Source organism: Anopheles gambiae, unplaced genomic scaffold (assembly GCF_943734735.2).
Source record: "Anopheles gambiae unplaced genomic scaffold, idAnoGambNW_F1_1 scaffold_14, whole genome shotgun sequence".
Taxonomy (NCBI): Eukaryota; Metazoa; Arthropoda; class Insecta; order Diptera; family Culicidae; genus Anopheles; species Anopheles gambiae.
In genome coordinates, this window is record NW_026902715.1 from 52,203 (window position 1) to 64,262 (window position 12,060).

Genomic DNA, 12,060 nt, shown 5'->3' on the forward strand with positions numbered 1-12,060 from the left:
AATTCAACTTCAAATTTCAAGGCCATTGAAAAAGTGCAAGATGGCTTCATTTGGATGAAACATGGCCGTAACAACGATAATAGATGGCAACAAAATTCAACATCAAATTTCAAGGCCATTGAAATAGTGCAAGATGGCTTTATTTGGATGAAACATGGCCGTAACAACGATAATAGATGCCAACAAAATTCAACATCAAATTTCAAGGCCATTGAAATAGTGAAAGATGGCTTCATTTGGATGAAACATGGCCGTAACAACGATAATAGATGCCAACAAAATTAACATCAAATTTCAAGGCCATTGAAATAGTGCAATATGACTTCATTTGGATGAAACATGACCGTAACACTGATAATAGATGCCAACAAAATTCAAAAACTAATTTCAAGGCCATTGAAATAGTGCAAGATGGCTTCATTTGGATGAAACATGGCCGTAACAACGATAATAGATGGCAACAAAACTCAACATCAAATTTCAAGGCCATCGAAATAGTGCAAGATGGCTTCATTTGGATGAAACATGGCCGTAACAACGATCATAGATGGCAACAATATTCAACATCAAATTTCAAGGCCATTGAAATAGTGAAAGATGCCTTCATATGGATGAAACATGGCCGTAACAACGATAATAGATGGCAACAAAATTCAACGTCGCAGTTGAAGGCCCATTGAAATAGTGAACGATGCCTTCATTTGGATGAAACATGGCCGTAACAACGATAATAGATGGTAACAAAATTAAACATCACATTTCAAGGCCATTGAAATAGTGCAAGATGGTTTCATTTGGAGAAATCATGGCCGCAACAACGATCATAGATGCCAACAAAATTCAACATCAAATTTCAAGGCCATTCAAATAGACCAAGGTGACTTCATTTGGATGAAACATGGCCGTAACAACGATAATAGATGGCAACAAAACTCAACATCAAATTTCAAGGCCATTGAAATAGTGAAAGATGGCTTCATTTGGATGAAACATGGCCGTAACAACGATCATAGATGGCAACAATATTCAACATCAAATTTCAAGGCCATTAAAATAGTGAAAGATGGCTTCATATGGATGAAACATGGCCGTAACAACGATAATAGATGGCAACAAAATTCAACGTTGCATTTGAAGGCCATTGAAATAGTGAAAGATGCCTTCATTTGGATGAAACATGGCCGTAACAACGATAATAGATGGCAACAAACTCAACATCAAATATCAAGGCCATTGAAATAATGCAAGATGGCTTCATTTGGATGAAACATGGCCGTAACAACGATCATAGATGGCAACAATATTCAACATCAAATTTCAAGGCCATTGAAATAGCAAAAGATGCCTTCATATGGATGAAACATGGCCGTAACAACGATAATAGATGGCAACAAAGTTCAACGTCGCATTTAAAGGCCATTAAAATAGTGAAAGATGCCTTCATTTGGATGAAACATGGCCGTAACAATAATAATAGATGACAACAAAACTCAACATCAAATTTCAAGGCCATTGAAATAGTGCAAGATGGCTTCATTTGGATGAAACATGGCCGTAACAACGATAATAGATGGCAACAAAATTCAACATCAAATTTCAAGGCCATTGAATTAGTGCAAGATGGCTTCATTTGGATGAAACATGGCCGCTACAACGATAATAGATGGCAACAAAATTCAACATCAAATTTCAAGGCCATTGAAATAGTGAAAGATGGCTTCATTTGGATGAAACATGGCCGTAACAACGATAATAGATGGCAACAAAATTCAACATCGCATTCGAAGGCAATTCAAATAGTGCAAGATGCCTTAATGTGGATGAAACATGGCTGTAACAACGATAATAGATGCCAACAAAATTCAACATCAAATTTCAAGGCCATTCAAATAGTGAAAGATGGCTTCATTTGGATGAAACATGGCCGTAACAATGATAATAGATGGCAACAAAACTCAACATCAAATTTCCAGGCCATTCAAATAGTGCAAGATGGCTTCATTTGGATGAAAAATGGCCGTAACAACGATAATAGATGGCAACAAAACTAAACATCTAATTTCAAGGCCATTGAAACAGTGCAAGATGGCTTCAATTGGATGAAACATGGCCGTAACAACGATAATAGATGGCAACAAAATTCAACATCAAATTTTAAGGCCATTCAAAAAGTGCAAGATGACTTCATTTGGATGAATCAACGATAATAGATGGCAACAAAATTCAACATCTAATTTTACGGCCATTGAAATAGTGAAAGATGGCTTCTTTTGGATGAAACATGGCCGTAACAACGATAATAGATGGCAACAAAACTCAACATCAAATTTCAAGGCCATCGAAATAGTGCAAGATGGCTTCATTTGGATGAAACATGGCCGTAACAACGATAATAGAGGTCAACATAATTCAACATCTAATATCAAGGCCATTGAAATAGTGCAAGATGGCTTCATTTGGATGAAACATGGCCGTAACAACGATAATAGATGGCAACAAAACTCAACATCAAATTTCAAGGCCATCGAAATAGTGCAAGATGGCTTCATTTGGATGAAACATGGCCGTAACAACGATAATAGATGGCAACAAAATTCAACATCAAATTTCAAGGCCATTGAAATAGTGAAAGATGGCTTCATTTGGATGAAACATGGCCGTACCAACAATAATAGATGCCAACAAAACTCAACACCAAATTTCAAGGCCATTGAAATAGTGCAAGATGACTTCATTTGGATGAAACATGGCCGTAACAACGATAATAGATGGCAACAAAATTCAACATCAAATTTCAAGGCCATTCAAATACTGAAAGATGGTTTCATTTGGATGAAACATGGCCGTAACAACGATAATAGATGGCAACAAGATTTAAAATCAAATTTCAAGCCAATTGAAATAGTGCAAGATGGCTTCATTTGGATGAAACATGGCCGTAACAGCGATAATAGATGGCAACAAAACTCAACATCTAATTTCAAGGCCATTGAAATAGTGAAAGATGGCTTCATTTGGATGAAACATGGCCGTAACAACGATAATAGATGGCAACAAAATTCAACATCAAATTTCAAGGCCATTGAAATAGTGAAAGATGGCTTCATTTGGATGAAACATGGCCTTAACAACGATAATAGATGCCAAAAAAATTCAACATCAAATTTCAAGGCCATCGAAATAGTGAAAGATGGCTTTAATTGGATGATACATGGCCGTAACAACGATAATAGATGCCAACAAAATTCAACATCAAATTTCAAGGCCATTGAAAAAGTGCAAGTAGACTTCATTTGGATGAAACATGGCCGTAACAACGATAATAGATGGCAACAAAATTCAACATCAAATTTCAAGGCCATTGAAATAGTGCAAGATGGCTTTATTTGGATGAAACATGGCCGTAACAACGATAATAGATGCCAACAAAATTCAACATCAAATTTCAAGGCCATTGAAATAGTGAAAGATGGCTTCATTTGGATGAAACATGGCCGTAACAACGATAATAGATGCCAACAAAATTAACAGCAGATTTCAAGGCCATTGAAATAGTGCAATATGACTTCATTTGGATGAAACATGACCGTAACACTGATAATAGATGCCAACAAAATTCAAAAACTAATTTCAAGGCCATTGAAATAGTGCAAGATGGCTTCATTTGGATGAAACATGGCCGTAACAACGATAATAGATGGCAATAAAACTCAACATCAAATTTCAAGCCATTCGAAATAGTGCAAGATGGCTTCATTTGGATGAAACATGGCCGTAACAACGATCATAGATGGCAACAATATTCAACATCAAATTTTAAGGCCATTGAAATAGTGAAAGATGCCTTCATATGGATGAAACATGGCCGTAACAACGATAATAGATGGCAACAAAATTCAACGTCGCAGTTGAAGGCCATTGAAATAGTGAACGATGCCTTCATTTGGATGAAACATGGCCGTTACAATGATAATAGATGACAACAAAACTCAACATCAAATTTCAAGGCCATTGAAATAGTGCAAGATGGCTTCATTTGGATGAAACATGGCCGTAACAACGATAATAGATGGCAACAAAACTCAACATCAAATTTCAAGGCCATTGAAATAGTGCAAGATGGCTTCATTTGGATGAAACATGGCCGTAACAACGATCATAGATGGCAACAACGATAACAACGATAATAGATGGCAACAAAATTCAACATCAAATTTCAAGGCCATTGAAATAGTGCAAGATGGCTTCATTTGGATGAAACATAGCCGTAACAACGATAATAGATGGTAACAAAATTCAACATCACATTTCAAGGCCATTCAAATAGTGCAAGATGGCTTCATTTGGATGAAACATGAACATAACACTGATAATAGATGCCAACAAAATTCAAAAACTAATTTCAAGGCCATTGAAATAGTGCAAGATGGCTTCATTTGGATGAAACATGGCCGTAACAACGGTAATAGATGGCAACAAAACTCAACATCAAATTTCAAGGCCATCGAAATAGTGCAAGATGGCTTCATTTCGATGAAACATGGCCGTAACAACGATCATAGATGGCAACAATATTCAACATCAAATTTCAAGGCCATTGAAATAGTGAAAGATGCCTTCATATGGATGAAACATGGCCGTAACAACGATAATAGATGGCAACAAAATTCAACGTCGCAGTTGAAGGCCATTGAAATAGTGAACGATGCCTTCATTTGGATGAAACATGGCCGTAACAACGATAATAGATGGCAACAAAACTCAACATCAAATTTCAAGGCAATTGAAAAAGTGCAAGATGGCTTCATTTGGATGAAACATGGCCGTAACAACGATAATAGATGGCAACAAAACTCAACATCAAATTTCAAGGCCATTCAAATAGTGCAAGATGGCTTCATTTGGATGAAACATGGCCGTAACAACGATAATAAATGGCAAAAAAACTCAACATTAAATGTTAAGTACATGCAAATAGTGCAAGATGGCTTCATTTGGATATAACATGGCCGTAACAACGATAATAGATGGCAACAAAACTCAACATCAAATTTCAAGGCCATTCAAATAGTGCAAGATGGCTTCATTTGGATGAAACATGGCCGTAACAACGATAATAGATGGCAATAAAACTCAACATCAAATTTCAAGCCATTCGAAATAGTGCAAGATGGCTTCATTTGGATGAAACATGGCCGTAACAACGATCATAGATGGCAACAATATTCAACATCAAATTTTAAGGCCATTGAAATAGTGCAAGATGCCTTCATTTGGATGAAACATGGCCGTAACAACGATAATAGATGGCAACAAAACTCAACATCAAATTTCAAGGCCATTCGAAATAGTGCAAGATGGCTTCATTTGGATGAAACATGGCCGTAACAACGATCATAGATGGCAACAATATTCAACATCAAATTTCAAGGCCATTCAAATAGTGCAAGATGGCTTCATTTGGATGAAACATGGCCGTAACAACGATAATAGATGGCAAAAAAACTCAACATTAAATGTTAAGTACATGCAAATAGTGCAAGATGGCTTCATTTGGATGAAACATGGCCGTAACAACGATAATAGATGGCAACAAAACTCAACATCAAATTTCAAGGCCATTCAAATAGTGCAAGATGGCTTCATTTGGATGAAACATGGCCGTAACAACGATAATAGATGGCAACAAAACTCAACATCAAATTTCAAGGCCATTCAAATAGTGCAAGATGGCTTCATTTGGATGAAACATGGCCGTAACAACGATAATAGATGGCAACAAAACTCAACATCAAATTTTAAGTACATGCAAATAGTGCAATATGGCTTCATTTGGATGAAACATGGCCGTAACAACGATAATAGATGGCAACAAAATTCAACATCAAATTTCAAGGCCATTGAATTAGTGCAAGATGCCTTTATTTGGATGAAACATGGCCGTAACAACGATAATAGATGGCAACAAAATTCAACATCAAATTTCAAGGCCATTCAAATAGTGCAAGATGGCTTCATTTGGATGTAACATGGCCGTAACAACGATATTTTTTTCTTTTTTCTTTGGCACAACAACCACTGTCGGTCAAGGGCCTGCCAAGTACCCACTAGTGAAGTGAGCTTGACTTTCAGTGACTTATTGTTACCATAGCAGGATAGTCAGTCCTACGTATGGGAGCACGGTCTATTTGGAGCTTGAACCCATGACGGGCATGTTGTTAAGGACGTTAACAACGATAATAGATGGCAACAAAACTCAACATCAAATTTCAAGGCCATTCAACTAGTGCAAGATGGCTTCATTTGGATGAAACATGGCCGTAACAAGGATAATAGATGGCAACAAAACTCAACATCAAATTTCAAGGCCATTGAAATAGTGCAAAATGGCTTCATTTGGATAAAACATGGCCGTAACAACGATAATAGATGCCAACAAAATTCAACATCAAATTTCAAGGCCATTTAATTAGTGCAATATGGCTTCATTTGGATGAAACATGGCCGTAACAACGATAATAGATGGCAACAAAATTCAACATCAAATTTCAAGGCCATTCAAATTGTACAATATGGCTTCATTTGGATGAAACATGGCCGTAACAACGATAATAGATGGCAAAAAAACTCAACATCAAATTTCAAGGCCATTCAAATAGTGCAAGATGGCTTCATTTGGATAAAACATGGTTGTAACAACGATAATAGATGGCAACAAAACTCAACATCAAATTTCAAGGCCATTCAAATAGTGCAAGATGGCTTCATTTGGATGAAACATGGCCGTAACAACGATAATAGATGGCAAAAAAAACTCAACATCAAATTTCAAGGCCATTCAAATAGTGCAAGATGGCTTCATTTGGATGTAACATGGCCGTAACAACGATAATAGATGGCAACAAAATTCAACATTAAATTTCAAGGCCATTGAATTAGTGCAAGATGCCTTTATTTGGATGTAACATGGCCGTAACAACGATAATTTTTTTTTCTTTGGCACAACAACCACTGTCGGTCAAGGGCCTGCCAAGTACCCACTAGTGAAGTGAGCTTGGCTTTCAGTGACTTATTGTTACCATAGCAGGATAGTCAGTCCTACGTATGGGAGCACGGTCTATTCGGGGCTTGAACCAATGACGGGCATGTTGTTAAGTACGTTAACAACGATAATAGATGGCAACAAAATTCAACATCAAATTTCAAGGCCATTCAACTAGTGCAAGATGGCTTCATTTGGATGAAACATGGCCATAACAAGGATAATAGATGGCAACAAACTCAACATCAAATTTCAAGGCCATTCAAATAGTGCAAAATGGCTTCATTTGGATGAAACATGGCCGTAACAACGATAATAGATGGCAACAAAATTCAACATCAAATTTCAAGGACATTGAAATAGTGCAAGATGCCTTTATTTGGATAAAACATGGCCGTAACAACGATAATAGATGGCAACAAAATTCAACATCAAATTTCAAGGCCATTCAAATAGTGCAAAATGACTTCATTTGGATGAAACATGGCCGTAACAACGATAATAGATGGCAACAAAACTCAACATTAAATTTAAAGTACATGCAAATAGTGCAATATGGCTTCATTTGGATGAAACATGGCCGTAACAACGATAATAGATGGCAACAAAACTCAACATCAAATTTCAAGGCCATTCAAATAGTGCAATATGGCTTCATTTGGATGAAACATGGCCGTAACAACGATAATAGATGGCAACAAAATTCAACATCAAATTTCAAGGCCATTGAAATAGTGCAAGATGCCTTTATTTGGATGAAACATGGCCGTAACAACGATAATAGATGGCAACAAAATTCAACATCAAATTTCAAGGCCATTCAAATAGTGCAAGATGGCTTCATTTGGATGAAACATGGCCGTAAAAACGATAATAGATGGCAAAAAAACTCAACATTAAATTTTAAGTACATGCAAATAGTGCAATATGGCTTCATTTGGATGAAACATGGCCGTAACAACGATAATAGATGGCAACAAAATTCAACATCAAATTTCAAGGCCATTCAAATAGTGCAAGATGGCTTCATTTGGATGTAACATGGCCGTAACAACGATAATAGATGGCAACAAAATTCAACATCAAATTTCAAGGCCATTCAAATAGTGCAAGATGCCTTCATTTGGATGTAACATGGCCGTAACAACGATAATTTTTTTTTTCTTTGGCACAACAACCACTGTCGGTCAAGGGCCTGCCAAGTACCCACTAGTGAAGTGAGCTTGGCTTTCAGTGACTTATTGTTACCATAGCAGGATAGTCAGTCCTACGTGTGGGAGCACGGTCTATTTAGGGCTTGAACCCATGACGGGCATGTTGTTAAGTACGTTAACAACGATAATAGATGGCAAAAAAACTCAACATCAAATTTCAAGGCCATTCAAATAGTGCAATATGGCTTCATTTGGATGAAACATGGCCGTAACAACGATAATAGATGGCAACAAAATTCAACATCAAATTTCAAGGCCATTCAAATAGTGCAATATGGCTTCATTTGGATGAAACATGGCCGTAACAACGATAATAGATGGCAACAAAACTCAACATCAAATTTCAAGGCCATTTAAATAGTGCAAGATGGCTTCATTTGGATGAAACATGGCCGTAACAACGATAATAGATGGCAACAAAATTCAACATCAAATTTCAAGGCCATTCAAATAGTGCAAGATGGCTTCATTTGGATGAAACATGGCCGTAACAACGATAATAAATGGCAAAAAAACTCAACATTAAATGTTAAGTACATGCAAATAGTGCAAGATGGCTTCATTTGGATGAAACATGGCCGTAACAACGATATTAGATGGCAACAAAACTCAACATCAAATTTCAAGGCCATTCAAATAGTGCAAGATGGCTTCATTTGGATGAAACATGGCCGTAACAACGATAATAGATGGCAACAAAACTCAACATCAAATTTCAAGGCCATTCAAATAGTGCAAGATGCCTTTATTTGGATGTAACATGGCCGTAACAACGATAATTTTTTTTTCTTTTGCACAACAACCACTGTCGGTCAAGGGCCTGCCAAGTACCCACTAGTGAAGTGAGCTTGGCTTTCAGTGACTTATTGTTACCATAGCAGGATAGTCAGTCCTACGTGTGGGAGCACGGTCTATTTAGGGCTTGAACCCATGACGGGCATGTTGTTAAGTACGTTAACAACGATAATAGATGGCAAAAAAACTCAACATCAAATTTCAAGGCCATTCAAATAGTGCAATATGGCTTCATTTGGATGAAACATGGCCGTAACAACGATAATAGATGGCAACAAAATTCAACATCAAATTTCAAGGCCATTCAAATAGTGCAATATGGCTTCATTTGGATGAAACATGGCCGTAACAACGATAATAGATGGCAACAAAACTCAACATCAAATTTCAAGGCCATTCAAATAGTGCAATATGGCTTCATTTGGATGAAACATGGCCGTAACAACGATAATAGATGGCAACAAAATTCAACATCAAATTTCAAGGCCATTCAAATTGTACAACATGGCTTCATTTGGATGAAACATGGCCGTAACAACGATAATAGATGGCAAAAAAACTCAACATCAAATTTCAAGGCCATTCAAATAGTGCAAGATGGCTTCATTTGGATAAAACATGGTTGTAACAACGATAATAGATCCCGCTTGGCAAAGAGTAACTCATTTTGATGCCTCTCGCTACCCCTGGCCTTAGTTTTAAAGGAATCATGCGACACACTCGCACTCCACTACCCCATCCCATGGAAAAACGCTCCCACCATCGAGGTGTTGACCAAAATTTCGCTGTGTGCATGAGACACACACTCGCACTCCTCCAGCCCTCCACAGCTGAACGCTCCCACCGTTGCGAAGTTGCGAGAATTTTTGCTCTGAGCGTGAGACCCTGAAGCGCCAGAGATGACACTATGTGTAAAGACGATCATAATTCGATATGGTCAAAATGCGTCGATTATCGTTTCATTTATCTGGTAATGATGTTTTCACTTCATCAAAATTTTAAACATTAACAACTAGGCTGATAACAATAGTTGAAATGTAAATCAGAATAAAATCAATTCATTTGAAGTAAAATGAATTCCATTATACTCTATTTTGACCAAATGATCAACTCTTGTACATAGTGCCATTTACTTTGTGTTCTTCACTCTCGCGTTGTGTTTTGATCGTTCGAAACTCATTGCCAGAACGAATGCAAATTTCATTTGGGAAGGATCGGTGCCGGAAGATGCAGTGAAAATTATAAAATGTTTATAGAAAAGTGGTTAAGTAAATCGTGAAAGATGTCAACGCAGGCGTAAATGCAGTTTGTTTTGTTACTTGATCTACGGGTAAGTGTATGCATAAAAGAAGAATCTTCCAAATGATGTTTGTGTTCTAATAAATAATCGTACTGCTTTTAATGTTTGTTTATTCTTCTATTATTTTCCATCACACCTAGCTATTTCATTGCCAAAGCACCTGATAACCGATCAAAGAAGGTGAATTGGGCTTACAGAGTCGCCATTTAACTTCAATATATTCGTGATCGGTAAGTTTTAAATAGTGCTAGTTTTGTTCACTATTCTAATGCTAGATATGTCTTTCATTCCTCAGGAAAACGCATCAAACAGCAAGTGTTTTTCTTCTAATAGCACGCGCCATCGGTGGAGCAAGCTGCAAACGTTTCGTTCGCCCAACACGCACCATCAAGTATTATAATATTCCCGAATAGCTCTGTGAATAAAAAACTGCACACTTACTGTCCGAATTTCCTGGAATTTTTTGATCGGTCTACGCTCGCGGGAATGGTGGGTCCGTTGAGGAGAAGGAAAGAAAGGGTGGGAGCGAGGATTAACCAAAAACGCGGCATTGAGAATGAAGGGAGGTGCGCTCAGCGCTCACGCTGGGACACTCACGATGCTTGAAATAAAATGTTAACAAGCATCGATTTCAAGCATGCATGTCGCGCGACATTTTGCCAAGCGTGATGGCAACAAAACTCAACATCAAATTTCAAGGCCATTCAAATAGTGCAAGATGGCTTCATTTGGATGAAACATGGCCGTAACAACGATAATAGATGGCAAAAAAACTCAACATCAAATTTCAAGGCCATTGAATTAGTGCAAGATGGCTTCATTTGGATGAAACATGGCCGTAACAACGATAATAGATGGCAACAAAATTCAACATCAAATTTCAAGGCCATTCAAATAGTGCAATATGGCTTCATTTGGATGTAACATGGCCGTAACAACGATAATAGATGGCAACAAAATTCAACACTAAATTTCAAGGCCATTGAATTAGTGCAAGATGCCTTTATTTGGATGTAACATGGCCGTAACAACGATAATTTTTTTTTCTTTGGCACAACAACCACTGTCGGTCAAGGGCCTGCCAAGTACCCACTAGTGAAGTGAGCTTGGCTTTCAGTGACTTATTGTTACCATAGCAGGATAGTCAGTCCTACGTATGGGAGCACGGTCTATTCGGGGCTTGAACCCATGACGGGCATGTTGTTAAGTACGTTAACAACGATAATAGATGGCAACAAAATTCAACATCAAATTTCAAGGCCATTCAACTAGTGCAAGATGGCTTCATTTGGATGAAACATGGCCGTAACAAGGATAATAGATGGCAACAAACTCAACATCAAATTTCAAGGCCATTCAAATAGTGCAAAATGGCTTCATTTGGATGAAACATGGCCGTAACAACGATAATAGATGGCAACAAAATTCAACATCAAATTTCAAGGACATTGAAATAGTGCAAGATGCCTTTATTTGGATGAAACACGGCCGTAACAACGATAATAGATGGCAACAAAATTCAACATCAAATTTCAAGGCCATTCAAATAGTGCAAAAAGACTTCATTTGGATAAAACATGGCCGTAACAACGATAATAGATGGCAAAAAAACTCAACATCAAATTTCAAGGCCATTCAAATAGTGCAAGATGGCTTCATTTGGATGAAACATGGCCGTAACAACGATAATAGATGGCAAAAAAACTCAA

General features: G+C 37.4%; 1 long non-coding RNA gene across 2 annotated transcripts; it reads left to right on the forward strand.

The window, feature by feature from the left end:
• The first annotated feature begins 9,699 nt into the window (after nt 1-9,699).
• On the forward strand, nt 9,700-10,796 carry LOC133395019 (uncharacterized). 2 transcript variants are annotated; one of them, XR_009767134.1, is made up of 3 exons: nt 9,700-10,381; nt 10,492-10,581; nt 10,647-10,796. It is a non-coding gene; the product is annotated as an uncharacterized LOC133395019 (long non-coding RNA). The 2 variants fall into 2 exon arrangements; XR_009767133.1 differs by having other exon boundaries at nt 10,329-10,581.
• The last annotated feature ends 1,264 nt before the right edge of the window (nt 10,797-12,060 follow it).